A 14,820-nucleotide genomic window follows, 5' to 3' on the forward strand; every position below is an offset into this window, starting at 1 on the left:
CAGCAGGTAAGTAATTTACAATACTTTCTCATTTAATCCTCAAAATGAGCCCTTGTAGTAGACATTACTTACTATGAACCCCATTTTACAGATGAGCAAACTGATACATAAAGGCATAGATGCAACCCCATGGAGACAAATATGTTTTATATCTTCATAATTAGTGCCATATTATTTCTCTTTAAGTATTTTGGCTTTTTCTTATGTGCCAGTGACAAGGGATCACTTAATGTGAAATTGTTCTCTCTCTCTGTCTCTCTCTTTTTCAATTTGAACTACTTTTGGAAGAATCTAGATTCTGGGTAAACCCTGAAGTAAACCTATGAATGCAAACTCATAGTTTGCATTGTCTTGTAAGAGAGGTTACAAACCAATTTAATGGAAGAATCCTGGCAAATACTTTACTCATGGAGAAGATATTATAATAAACTGATTTCTGTAAAGAATATACACCATTATATTCTTTTATTTTATTATAAGGAGCTCAAAAACTGCAAAGTGGTTATCGTTATCTCCCAACCACATCAGCCATAATTCCGTCTCTATTTGGAAGGCTGGGGTAGTATAATGAAGTGAGCTGGGACCGGATCAAATGGTCAGCAGGAGTAAGGTGTAGGACTCGGACCTCCGAATTTGTGGTCCAGCCTATTTACCCAACTGCAGCTTTCTGACATTGAGCACATATTTATTGAGTCATTTACTCATTATTAACTTGTAAATTGACAAATATCTATTCTACCCCAACAATGTGCCAGGCACAAGAGTAGTGTGATGGAGAAATATTTTTGAACCATTACTTTATTTAAAAAAATGCTTTTCCCACCTCCTTTTTCAGCTCTTTCCCCGAATTGACCAGTTAGATTTTTCTGGGTTCATAGATTTCGGAAAGTGATATGAAAACAGAAAGCAGAGAAAAAAGTTTCTGTCTGCTTTTGAGTTTCAAAAGATTTGGCCCTTAGAGCAACACACAGGACCCCAAATAGAAAACAATGTTTGAGAGAAGGACCTCAAAAATAAGAGCAAGTCTTCTATCAACCCATCTCCTGTTCCTTCTAGGAGAAGTTTCTCTGAACTGAGATAATAGAGGAGTTGGAGGAAGGTAATAAGAGTGCAGACATTGGTGGGTCCTGGAAAGGAGGCCCCGTGCCCAACCCCAAGTAGGAATGATTTCAGAGCCAGACTGAGACAGACCAAGCTTCAGCCAGCAGCACAGACTGCCCAGGACCCGGCATAGTGTCAGAACTGTAGAATGGCTCACTTGCACCTAATGAAAAGAGTAGTGAGAACCACTGGATGGAAGGGCCTTTTGTTTAGGAAGAGGAGGTCTCTCTGGTGGCCTTTGCAAAACACCAACTGGGGCCCAGAAGGTGTGCGGCCTGATTAGTATGGACAGAGAACATGGAGATCTTGAGGGGCACCCATGTAATTTCTCTACAACTTGGGTTTCCCCTAGTGAAGAGGAAGGGGGTCCACCTTCATTTGCATTAAATGTGTCTGTCTTGGTAGAATGGGGATTTGTAAACAAAAATGAAATATTTAGGTAGTTATATTTTTATATACCTATGTTATGGACAGTGATTTTTATCTACTGAACCAGTTTTGGGATTTCATAGCTGGAGAGAGAGAAAATAAATAAGCAAGCAAATAAATTAAGAAAATAATTAGGCTGCAGACAGCATTAGGAAGGAAATAAATAGGGTGCTAGTGCATAACCAGGAGGACCTACCTCCACAGGATGGCCAGGAAAGGCTGGCAGGAACAGCCAGCACAAGGGCCCCGAGGTATGGAAGAGGATGGCCTGTTTCAGATCCCACAGAATGCGCGCTGCCTGGAAAATGGCAGTTGAAATAAGGTTGGAAAGGTTATAGGCCCTCTAAGGCCCTTACAAGGAGTTGGAATTTTATTCTATGTGCAATGAGAAGCCATTGAAGGGTTTTACTTTGGAGAAATCAGAGTCAAATCTATACTTTAAGATGAATCAAGCTGCTGTGTGGGGGCTGGATTGTCGGGGAGAGGGACAAGAATGAAGTGGGGGTCCAGTGAGAAGCTCCCACAGTGGTCTAGGCCAGATTCAACAGAATCTTGAACTGAAGTGGAACATGAAATGGAAAGTAAACAGTGGAAACATGTAAGATATCTTTTCAATGAAGAATCAAGAGACATGGTTGATGCATTTGAGTTTGAGGAAAGGCGAAGGCGGATGTCAGGATGACTCCCCCCAGGGTCTGGTTTTAGAAACCAGGTGGATACTAGGGCCATTTCTTGAACTTGGGGAAAAGGTGATGCCTTTTTGGGGTTGTGGTAAGAAATCAATCGTTCTGTTAGGACCTGTTCAGTTTGACGTGGCAAGAAGTTATCCACATGGAGTTGTCAGGAGGGTATTTAGATATGAAGTGGATTTAGAGGAGAGGCCTGGGGAGATAGATGTTTGAGACTCATCACCCTACAAATGGTCTTCAGAGTCCTGAAAACGGACAAGACCTATTAGGGAAAGAATGTGATGGAGAAGAAGAGAGGGCACCACAGCTTTGCTTAAAAGTGAGAAGTGTATTTACGTTTCTTTACTCTTTGTGATAGCTCTGCTTGGTGAGTAATGCAGCCCACAGGGAACCAAGCAAAGGAGGCCTGCTCCTCCAGTAGGACTCCCTCTTCAGGCTCTGAGTAAGTCCCCTCAGGTATTAATTTCCTCAGCGACACAAAAAGCCCCTGTGGTAGCAGCCACAACCCTCTTACATGGTTTGGTGAGAAGTGTCAAGATGGAATTAAACTCAGGCACAAAGATTTACATTCAAATGCCAGCCATTTTCTCAGTCTTTATGAATAGTCCAGACTTTGTATTTTAGGCCTTTAGAAATACTAATAATGCAAACGGAATCAAAATCATCATTCATATTATTAACAAGCAGTTTTGAGTAATGTTTTGGATAAGTGCCTAATAAAGTTTAAGAAATAAAAGTAACTCATGTTTATTAAAGAAGAATTACTAGGTCTCCATTCATAAGCTTCAATATCCTGCTTAATGGATTCCATACAACATAACATAGAAACCCAGTGAATGAATTATGGAGAAACAGTCCACAAAAATTATATGGTTTCCTTTTTTACTGTTGTTCCCCCTCCGTGAAATAACAATGAGGAGTGTAGCTTGAATAAAGTCATTTCTTGTGGCGGAATGAAGGCATTAGGGTGACACTGGCTGTATTTCAGCTGACCGGCGGGATAGCCACAGCTTTATGGTCAGAATGCGCCCCCTTGTGGCGGATGTGAGGAAGGATGGGTGGAGAGGAAACCGCTTTGCGAGCAAGCTCTTGCGAGAACTGAGGTGGGGAGAGACCTAAGAAGGCAATGAATAAAATGCTTGTTGACCACATTTTGTAAAGAGCTGTGTAAGGAGGAAGGCACTTCATCACGTAAGCAAATGAGTGTAGCCGGATGGAAAGGAGAGCCTGGGGCAATTAAGCCTGCAGTCTCAGGTTCTAGAAAACTTGAATCATTTATGATGAAGAGTAAATGGAAAAGCCACTGAATGGATTGTAAAGTGGTGGAGGAGGGCGTTGTGTCTGGGCTCCCCCTGCCCGGGTGCAGATCTTGGCTCTGGTGTAGCTGCGTGATTTTAGGAGTCATTTTGCTGTTCCCTAAGCTTCCATCACCCCGTCTTGGAAAGCAGAATAATCACGGTGCCCTGTTGGGTGTTGGTTGTTGCTGTAGATCAGGGCCCTTGTGAGGAGCAAATGAATGAAACGAGGTGTAGAAAGTGCGCTTCGCGCAGCGACTGCGATACAAAAGCAGCCACCCCTGCCACCTGCCAGCGTGTGCATTTAAAGCCAGGGAAAGACAGGCGCATTTCTATTTTCAGAGATGGCTTCCAGATACAGACATTTGTCAACTACAGAGGGAAGCTCTGCGGCTCTGTGAAAGTTGTTTGCCCCTCTCTGCGAGGTACACCAGCTACGGTGAACCAAATTCCACCGTTCGTCCGCCGTGTGTGTGTTGCCCAAGGTGTCCAGACACGTTAGGACCAGTGTGGCCAATTTGTTCTTACTACAGTTGAGGTGGGGTCAGTCAGGGCTCGTTGGGGGGGGGGGGGGTGGTTGGGGCGGGGTAACTTGCGGTGAGTGACAGGTACAGGCATCCGTGGGAAATCGAGCCAGGGCCACGAGAAGGGCACGGAGTCGCTGGAAGCCGGAAGATTGTACTCCAGGAGGACACAATAGAACACTCTCGGACAGCGACCACTTCCTCTCAAGTGGCGGCGTGCTGCCAACCGGCAAACAAAAGAATAGCAGGATAATTATAGGACGTTTTCTGAAACTTGCTTTAGACAAACAACAAAAGTGTTTGTCTTTTAATTCCCTCAAACGCGCTGCCAAAAATTCAAGTATTTGAAAATGTCAAGAGGCAGTGATGCAACTCAGACTTTCAAGCAGGGAAGAGGGGTTGGGAGGTGAGCGCCTTGGGTGTGAGCTCCGCGCACCGGGCGGAAGGCTCTCCTTCCCCAGGGACGCCCCAGGGAGGCGCGCAGGTGCTCGGCTCTCCAGTCTCTCTCATTCTGCCAAGAAGTCCACAACCTGGATTTTATTTTGTTTTGTTTTGTTTTGTTTTGTTTTGTTTTGTTTTGTTTTGTTTTGTTTTATTTTGTTTTGCTTTATTTTGTTTTGTTTTATTTTATTTTGTTTTGTTTTATTTTATTTTACTTTATTCTTTCACAACCTGGATTTTAAATGCAACTTCGTGAAGCAGTTCTCAAACGGGGAGTTCCATTTGAATTAACTAACATTTGGAAGCATTTTGCTTCTTTTCAATCACTATAAGGAATAAGTTTCTCCTTTTTTTTCGGATCGCAAAATGATAGTTTGGTGAGCTTTGGAAATTCATTCTGGAAAATGTTATGAAATGAAACAAAGCCAGCTTACTGATTCTAATGTTCAAGTTGGGTTTCCATGACCTTCCCGGCGTTCATGCCGTTCCTCCGGCTTCACTTGGCGGCCTCCTTGGCCAGGATCATACTGGCCCGGCAGCACTCTCTCTGGCACCTGCAATCCTACTCCTCTCTGGCTTTCCACGATTCCCACCTGCCAGTTCACACCTCCGGGTAACTCGCACTTTCTTTTTTGTCTTTTCTTGATATGGGCTGACAAGTGTTACTCAGGGGAAGCACATCCCTAGAGTCCATCATGTTTTTGTGCTCTCAAAATCTGGTCGGGGAGCCTGAGGCCTCTCTCAAATTGTTTATTCATTTCTTCTTGCTCCATCCCAGTCCCCACAGTGTCTGAGTCAGACTTCGCCCTCTGCCCTCAGGTTCCCAGCCCCAGTGCCGCCACTTCTCACTCTCGGTAAATCATTTCCCGTCCTTTACTTTAGAAGGAGATCGAGGGTAATTTTTCTTGCCCCTTCTTTATCCAGCGAACCAATTTTTGTTGTCATTGTAGATGCTTTCTTCTGTGTCTCACGGGGATGGGGCGCTTCCTTTCTGCCAAGACTGATCTTACTTCCTGCTCTGGATCTCGTTCTCTGGAGACTTCTTCAGAGCCTCCTCCATCAATTATCCCCTTCCTGTCCCTTTGTCAGTAGCTTCCTATATACTTTCTTCTCTGTCTATCCCATCCCAATTATACTGACCATTCAATTTCTCTTTCTCTTTCAAACTTCTTGCAATAGATCTCTGTCCATATTCCCAGTGACCATGGTCCTTACTATCTAGGCTGGCCCTTATCACTCTGTTATGATGCTTTCTTGAGGGCCATTGATGACTTGTCTTCAGACCTCATCTTTCCTTTTTTTTAAATTTATTTATTTATTTTTACGTTTCAAGTTTTATTTAAATTCCAGGTAGTTAACATACAGTGCAATATTGGTTTCAGGAGTAGAATTTGGTGATTCATCACTTACGCATAACACCCAGTGCTCATCATAACAAGTGCCCTCCTTAGTCCCCATCACCCATACAGCCCATCTTCCACCCTCCTCCCCTCCAGCAACCCACCCTTGGTTTTTTTCTCTATAGTAAAGAGTCCCTTACGGTTTGGCTCCCTCTCTTTTTTTCTCCCTTCCCCTATGTTCATCTGTTTTGTCTCTTAAATTCCACATATGAGTGAAATGATATGGTATTTGTCTTTCTCTGACTGACTTATTTCTCTTAGCATAATACACTCTAGTTCTATCCACATTGTTGCAAAGAACTTTCATTCTTTTTGATGGCTGAGTAATATTCGATTGTGTATACATATATACCAACTTCTTCTTTATCCGTTAATCAGTTGATGGACATTTGGGCTCTTTCCATAGTATGGCTATTGTTGATAGTGCTGTCATAAACATCGGGGTGCATGTGCCCCTTTGAATCAGTACTTTTGTATCCTTTGGGTAAATACCTAGTCGCGCAATTGCTGGATCATAGGGTAGTCTATTTTTAACTTTTCAAGGAACCTCCATACTGCCTTCCAGAGTGACTGCACCAGTTTGTGTCCCACCAACAGTGTAAGATTGTTTCCCTTTCTCCGCATCCTCGCCAACACCTGTTGTTTCCTGTATTGTTAAATTTAGGCATTCTGACAAGTGTGAGATGATATCTCATTGTAGCTTTGATTTGTATTTCTCTGACGATGAGTGATGTTGAACATCTTTTCATGTATCTGTTACAGACCTTATCTTCCCTAACCTCTATAGAAAGTTCCATTCTTTCTTGATACTCTCTCCTCCCTGGTCACATGCATCTGTCTCCTCTTAGTGTTCTCTTTCTGCTTTTCCTAACACCAGTTTTATAGCCCAATCCATTCTCCATGTGCTGCTGGGCATTCTCTCTGGAGCACATGTCATTCTTCAGCTTAAACGTCATTTTATGATCCTTGTAAGATCCAACCCCAAATCTTCAAGATGGTTCACGAGGGTCTGTCACCTCTTTAGTCTCTCTCCTCATTACTTCCATCCACTCCCTAATCCTGTTATCTTTCACTCTTCCCAGTCTGTTCCCTCTATTATACACTCTCCCTTACCTTTCCTAGTATGGCCCTCCCCATTCATGGTCCTCATGACTCACTAAGTCCTACTAGCTTTTCATATTTCAGTTCAACCACCGCTTCCTCATGGAAGCCTCATCTGATGTCCCAATCAGATGTCTCTACTCTGTGCTCCTGAACCTGCCTGTCTATACAAGTTGTCATGACCTGTAATGATCTCTGTCCTCATCTCTCGCCCCCACCATTCTGTGAGCTCCATGACAAGAAGGCTCTGTTTGGTTAGGTCACACCTGAAGACCCAGAAGCAGCACAGGAAATGACAAAGAGTAGAAGCTTAATAAGTATTAGTTGAATCATCAAGACATTGAATTAAATGAATTATATAATATAAATAATTACTAATAGTAACAAAAGTAGCCGACATTTTCATAGAACTTCCTATGTGTGAGTCATAGTTCTAAGGACTCCAGTACTATTTAACTCATTTAATTCTCCTAACATCCTCACAAGGCAGGTACTAATATGTTTTCATTTTACGGAGGAGTAAACTAAGAATGATAGAATACCGTTCTAGATCACTGGTTAACAAACTACTGCCCTTGGTTCAAGTCTGGCCCACTGCCTGATTTTGTACGGACCGTTTGATTGGTATACAGCCATGCTCACTTGTTTATGCGTCTTCAATGGCTGCTTTCCCACCGCAGTAGAAGATTTGGGTAGTTGTGACAGAGACTACATGGGCCACAAAGCTGGAACTATTTGCCATTTGGTCCTTTATAGAGCATTGGGGGCATGCCGAACACCATGTTCATTTATGCTCTCTTACTGTGGATATCCTGAGAAGACAACCTCACATTCTCTAACCGCGTTTTAATTTTTAATTTCCCATTTTTCATTTTTGATGTGTGCTAATAGTGTATTAATGCACAATCTATCTGTTTATAATATAAAATACTTTCCCTTGGTGGAGATGTTTTTCAAAACCCGTGTCCCGGCTCCTCCTACTACATAGAATTTAGAAATTGAAGATGGCTGTGGCTTTTCCCACCTTTTTTTAAAAAACAAGAAGTGAGGTCTGGAGACCCTGATTTATTTCCTAAGAGTCATGTGAACAGCCAAATGGAGGGTCTGGACAAGAGGTTTCCTGACCTGCGGACAGAGACCCTGGCAGCCCAGATCTGCCTCTTCATTGGCAGGGCTCCCAGAGAACCCAGTCTCCCTCAGGGACTCAGTTTGGAGTCACTGATTTGGGGAGAGAGCAGCAAGATTGGACCATTTATTTTCCAAATGCACAGAGTCAGTTCTGAGCCCTCAGCATTAACAGGGTCCAGAGAGTCTTGTGATCTTTCTGTTTTCCTCTATTTTCTGTTATCATTCTGACTTATTCCCTGATTTCTTTGTCTATCTCATTCATGCGTGGTGTGTGTGTGTGTGTATGTGTGTGTGTGTGTGTGTGTCGGTGGTGGTGGTGGTGTTGGTGGTGGTGGTGTGGAGTCCCCAGTTTTCATGACCGAACCTTAAGCAAATGAGAAAAGTGCCTTAAGGTCTAACTAGGACAAATGTGAGTCTGGTAAATATTGGTTTTTGATACCATGTGAGCCCTGGGGTACAGAATATGAAAATTCCAAATGGTTATTATTCAGATCAATCAGGGAAGAGCACATTAACGCCTCGGCGGAGCTGCGCGGCTCAATTAGCACACACAGCCTCCACTCTACGCTTCTTGGACGCAGCTCACATCGCTGAAGACCCCGTGCGAGCAACACTGTGGTTAAGGGTATGTCACAGCAAATCAACAAAATATGCAGTTTGATCAGCACGTTCTGAGAGCAGATCATTAAAATATGCAATCAGATCCCCCAAGTGCATGAAAAATTAACTAACAAGTTTTGTATCTTGATCAGTTTAATGAATGAGAAGTCGCTGAACAAGAGTGTCAAATTGTACAGCCCAGCAAGGGGCAGATGATTGTCTGAGAGGAGAGGGGAGGGCCAGCGCAAATACTGTTGGTTTTCAAAACACCGATCCTTAGAATTCAATGTCAGAGAGAGCTGATTAGTATTAAGATGTTGTACAGCCTGTGTCCACCAGGATGTGATGAGATGTTGAGCCTTCTGATGTAAATGAAACATTGATTCTCCTTTTCAGGCTTCACTAAATCTTAATGGACCCAGCCATGCGCCTAGAAGCCCCTGCCAATGGCACCATATACACATGTGTGGGACTAAGAGGCAGTGGCAGCCTTCTGGAAATATCTAAACCATCTGACCTTGAAGAACAGCAAAAAGGAAGAGAAAAAAAAAAGCGCCTTTAATCAGATTGTATCAGAGCTGCACCATGCCACGAAGAAAGAAGCAGGGCTTAATAAGCCAGAAATGCCCCGGCTAGAAAGTTGGTGAAGAATTTGAGCAAATTAAGCCCAAGTGGTTGATGATCACTGAGGAAACATATGAATTGGATTGTCACAGAAGGCTATGGGGACTTCTGTCACCCTGCTATTGGCAGGCTGCCGATGGGGAGGTTGACAACGCACTTTTAAAGCAGCCACGCATGCCCCCGGGGACTTGGCCCACGTATGAACGGGAACCTGAGCACCAGTCTGTTAATCCTTCTCGGCTACTTTATCTGGGCCGACCGGCTGGCACCGCAGCTGCGGGAGTGTCGGTTTCCCAGGGCATAAATTTACCCCCTTCTCTAATGAGCTGGGCAACAGAAAGATGGCAATCCCAAATAAAAGGCAGAAAGCGAATCCAAATGGGAAACCTTCCGCAGACAAAGGAGAAGATTGGCAGCCTGGCGAACGCTGAGGCTGGAGCGGGCTGCCAGTTGCCCTTCTGTCCAGCATGTATTTCGGGGGGCAGAGGAGGTGGGAGAGAGGTAGACTTTTGTATTTTTCTTTCTAAACTTCATTAGATTTTCCCGAAATGTACAACATGGATATACCTAGAATGTGTTTTGGTCAAACGTGTTGTATCGACAAACTTTTAAAAACAGTAAGAGTTATGATTCTTTTTCATGGACATTAGATAAAATAGAAATAGCACATCAGCTTCGTGATTTGACTGATATCATTCTTTAGAGTGAGGTAAAGATAGAAAAAGTGAGTCAAATTAAACAAAGAAAAGTCCTACTCATATCAGAGGACATGTGATAAATGGTTATGTCAAAAATTACAAAGGAATTTTCAAATGGCTGAAGTTTAGGAAAATTGGGGCTAAAACATGTTCCTTGGGTAAGAGGGTTTCATGCAGTTCAGACTATCAGGTGGTTCCGTGTATGTGCTGGAGAGTTGTAGGCTTCTGTTTAAAATGATTTTAAGCAGAAAAGGAAAAATAGAGGATAGGAATAAATCATGGAAGTAAAAGAAAGATTTTAAAATTTGTCATTTATCCCATTTTCATTTGTCGGATGGGCTAAGGGAAATTCTCCAGCCCTAAGCCTGGGAAGAGAAAAAAGTTAAGGCCCAACAGATTTTTTTTTCCACACTGCGTTTCAATGACACACCTTATATACTGCTCAGTGCTTCCGTGGAGGCCAGAGCCAGGTCTGCATGAGGACCTTGCAAGCCTCTGTGAATCTCTTTCTTGGAGAAGTCAGAAAATGCTAATTTCACAAACTTACAATACCCAGGTGAAAGGGTCTTAAAGCCCATTGCTGGGGTTAGTAACGATCTCACCGAATACAGGGATACGTAGAGGTCAGACCCAGAGCACACTCTTGAGGTGCTAACACATCAATGAGTTGTCGTAAAACCATGAAAATATTCTTTGGATTACCAAAAAATAATTTTCAACTGTCTAAAGTTTCAATTAAATTTTTATGAAGATTTTTAAACACATTATAACATGCATCAAATGTATGTATACTATCTATGTATGTATGGCACGTATAGTTATACACACAGACATATTTATGCATATTTTAAAAATAAAAATAAAAAGACATGTGTGTACCCTCCAGCCAGCTTAAGAAATAGAAAATAACTAGTATTTTGAAGCTGCTAGTATGTCCCCACATCAGCAACCCTGTTCAACCCTCCCCTTCCCAGATACCCACTTTACTGAATTTCGTGGTGATCACTCCCTTACCTTCTTAGAATCTCGCTGTGTGTGCATGTACCCCAAACAATATATTATCTAAATTTCCTGAACTTCAATTTTATATTAAAGGAATCACACTGCATGGATTCTTTGTAACTTCCCTTTTTCACTCAATGAAAATGTTATGATTGGTCACTCAATGTTATGATTGAGTGACCAATACCGCATGATTCCATTTATGTGGGGTGCCTAAAATAGTCCAACTCACAGAAGCAGAGTATAGAACAGTGGTTGCCAGGAGCTGGGGCGGGAGGGAATGGGGCGTTATTGTTAAATGGGTATAAAGCTTCAGCAATGCAAGATGAGTAAGTTCTAGAGATCTGTGCGACATAGTTCCTCTAATTAGCAGTATTGTATTGTACATTAAAAGTAATTGTTTAGTAGGAAGATCTCATATTAAGTATCCTTATCACCAAAAAAAAAGCAAAACCAAAACAAAGGGGCACAAGAAAACTTTTAGAGGTGATGGCTCTGTCTATAAGCTTGCCTGTGGTGACAGTTTTATGAAAGGGTTTATGTGTATGTCCAAACTCCTCAAATCATATACATTAAATAGGTGAAGTTTTGGTACATCAATTGTCCATTAATATTGCTATTTTAAGAGGGTTTAACATGTCTAAAAATGTATATGTTTATAAAAACACAAATTTATTGAAAAACATTGAAGAAGGTATAAATAACTTTGGAGTTATCATATGCTATGGATGGGGAAATTCAATATTGTGTAAGTATTGATTCTCAAACTAACTGTAAATTTCATGCTATTCCAATCAAAATCTAAGTAGTGTTTTACATGGAAGTTACAATCTGATTTTCAAATTTATGTGGAAATTCACAAGCCCATGAATAGCCAGTAGCATTTTGAAAGAGAAAGATATGGCAAGTGACTCTACCAAATACAGCAATTAAGATAGTGTGGTTTTGGTGTAAAGATAGACTGTATCTGAAAGAACAAAACACACAACCCAGAAACAGGGCCTTCCCTAGAAGGACATGGTAGATTGCTCTGGCAATGTGGACACCGGAGAAGGGAGGAACTCCTGTGAACAGTACTCTGGCTATTGGTTGACTAGATGACAAAAGATAAAACAGATCCTTACATACACACAACAATCAATTCCTTGTTGATTAAGGACTTAAATGAGAAATGTAAAACTTTTACAACTTTTAGGAGATAGTAAAGGAGAATGTATTTATGATCTCTGTGTAGGGAAGGATTTCTTTAAAAAGGAACAAAAAGCACAAAGCATAAACAAAAAGACTGATAATTTTGACTATATTAAAATGAAGATCTCAAAAGACATTTAAAAATATCACCACGAGGGTGGAATCCAAGCCACAAACTGGGAGGGCATATTTGTGATACACATATCTGGAAAAGAACTCATATCAAAAATACATATGAAAAATTCTTCTGAATAATTTTTAAAAAGATTAATGGCCAAATACCAAAATCAGCAAAAAACATGAATAGGCACTTCACAAAATAAAAATATAAATGCCCAAGAAATATTAAAAGATGCTCAAACTCCTTGGTAACCAAAGAATTAAGATGTGAGACCAGGATGAGATACAACTTCACACTCACCAGACTGGCAAAAATTAAAAAGTCAAGCAGTATTATTATCTGTTGGTAATGATGTAGCGCTAAGAACTCTCACCCACTGTAGGGGGGAAACTACATCAAGACTTTGGAAAATAGCATTTTCCAGGACAGTGGGAGATTCACATAGCCTATGAGCTAACAACTCTGCTATTAGATACAGAGAAACGCTTGCACATTTGCATGGGGAGACATGCATAAGGGTGCCCAGAGCACACCCTCCGTCACAGCAAAAACAGAACAAGTTAGACAGCCATCAGCAAAGAGAGGATGAGTCAGTTGAGACAAAGGCTTGCGGTGGAGTACTATGCAACCGTAATCGACCATAGCTCCCTGGCCGAATCGCAAAAATGGAGTGTCGAGTGAAAAACACTGAGCCACAGAAGAATATATATTATCCAATTAATATTTCAAAAATGTGAAGTATTTGGGTAAACACACAGGTGACAGCACTCTAAAGAAAAGCAGGAGAATGATGGTGAGGTACAACTCAAATAGTGCCTTATTTCCAGATGGAGAAACGGAGGGGAAGTTGGGGAGGGCACACATTTTGACTCCGGTCACTGGTTATTTCTTGAGCTGGGTGGTGAGCACCTGAGTGTTGATTTTATCATCCCTTAAATTGCATTTTTTAAAGCTTTACATTTTTTTCTTACTCTTTTGGATATATTATAAAGCTCACAATTTAAAAAAGATAAAAGAATACTAAATATGGAGAAAGCCGTGGAGCTGTCATTTGATTGATCACATTAGGGTCGTTCTGTGATAGGGAGAGAGGCGCTATGACAGCAGTGCATGGCATGCCAAACGTCCCATTAATTCTTTTGGGACACTAGTACATACATGAATATTTGGCACCTGGTACATAAGGGATATTTAATACGGTTGGTGAAAGAAAGAAAGGAAGGAAGGAAAGTAGAAGGGAGGGAGAAAAGAAGGCAGGAAGACAGAAGGAAAAAAGGAAGGGAAGAGGTGGGGAGGGAATCCAGGGGAGGGCCACCCTGGATTTGTGAATAATTGAGTCTACACAATGGGTAGATTCCCTGTTGATTGGAAAGAGTTCAGCCTTGTCTTGACGGAGACAGAGCTCTATTCTCTTGCAGAATTCAGCCCGTCGTGTCCTCATGCTCCTACCGGCTGCACTGACAGCTATAGCACACCATTGAGACTTGTTGTCAGACATTAACTACTATGCCATGCTATTAGAGATTTTTTTTTTCTGATGGAGTAATCACTACTACTTATGCGGAATGACAGACGTTGCCTGATAGTATTTAATCTAATCCGAAAATATAAAAAATAGCCTAGCTATGTAAGACCTAGAAAGAACCCAAAGGGATTTTTTTTTTTTTTCCTGAAAGTCAGGACAGGAAGAGAAGCATTAAACACATAACTAAACTCTGACAGATGGTACCTTTTGCTTTAGTTCCATGAGAATTGGGGCAGTAGGTAAATAATTCAGGATGTTGACTGCATGCTTAAGTCTGCATTTTAAAAATTAATTTTTAAGTGTTAAATAAATACAAAATAATATTCATAACACAGTTTTAAACCATAACAATCATAATAAAAAACAAAAATTTGTGGACACACCACACAGCTTTAAAAAAATTGAACCGTGATGCAGTCTTCAGAGGCTCTTCCCATGTCTTATCCCTTCCACTTTCCAGCACCCCATGGGAAATAATGACTCTCCTGAATTTTATTTATATGATTCCATGGCTTTTGTTTGGAGTGTTACATATTTGCACATATTCTTAAGCACTAACTTCTTTGTTTTTAAAGATTTTTAAACTTCACATAAATACAATAATGCTGCATTTTTTTCTACCATGACTTGGTTCTTTATCATTCAACACTCTGTTTTTGAGACTTGTCCATATTAATAACATACCTATACTTTACTCATTTCCATTGCTCTCTACAATGACATTGTACGGCTATCACAACATATGGTCTACGGCCATACCACCCTGAACGCGCCCGATCTCGTCGGCTATCACAACATAAGTATTCATTTTTCCCATTGATTCACACTTAAGTTTTCCCAGTTTCTTGTTCTTATCACACTAGGAACTTTTTTGTGCATGTCCCCTGGTTCACATGTGCAAATTTCTTTGGGACTCTACCTAGGGCCAGAATTCCTGGTTGGAGGGCGCGC

Source organism: Ursus arctos, unplaced genomic scaffold, assembly GCF_023065955.2.
Source record: "Ursus arctos isolate Adak ecotype North America unplaced genomic scaffold, UrsArc2.0 scaffold_20, whole genome shotgun sequence".
Taxonomy (NCBI): Eukaryota; Metazoa; Chordata; class Mammalia; order Carnivora; family Ursidae; genus Ursus; species Ursus arctos.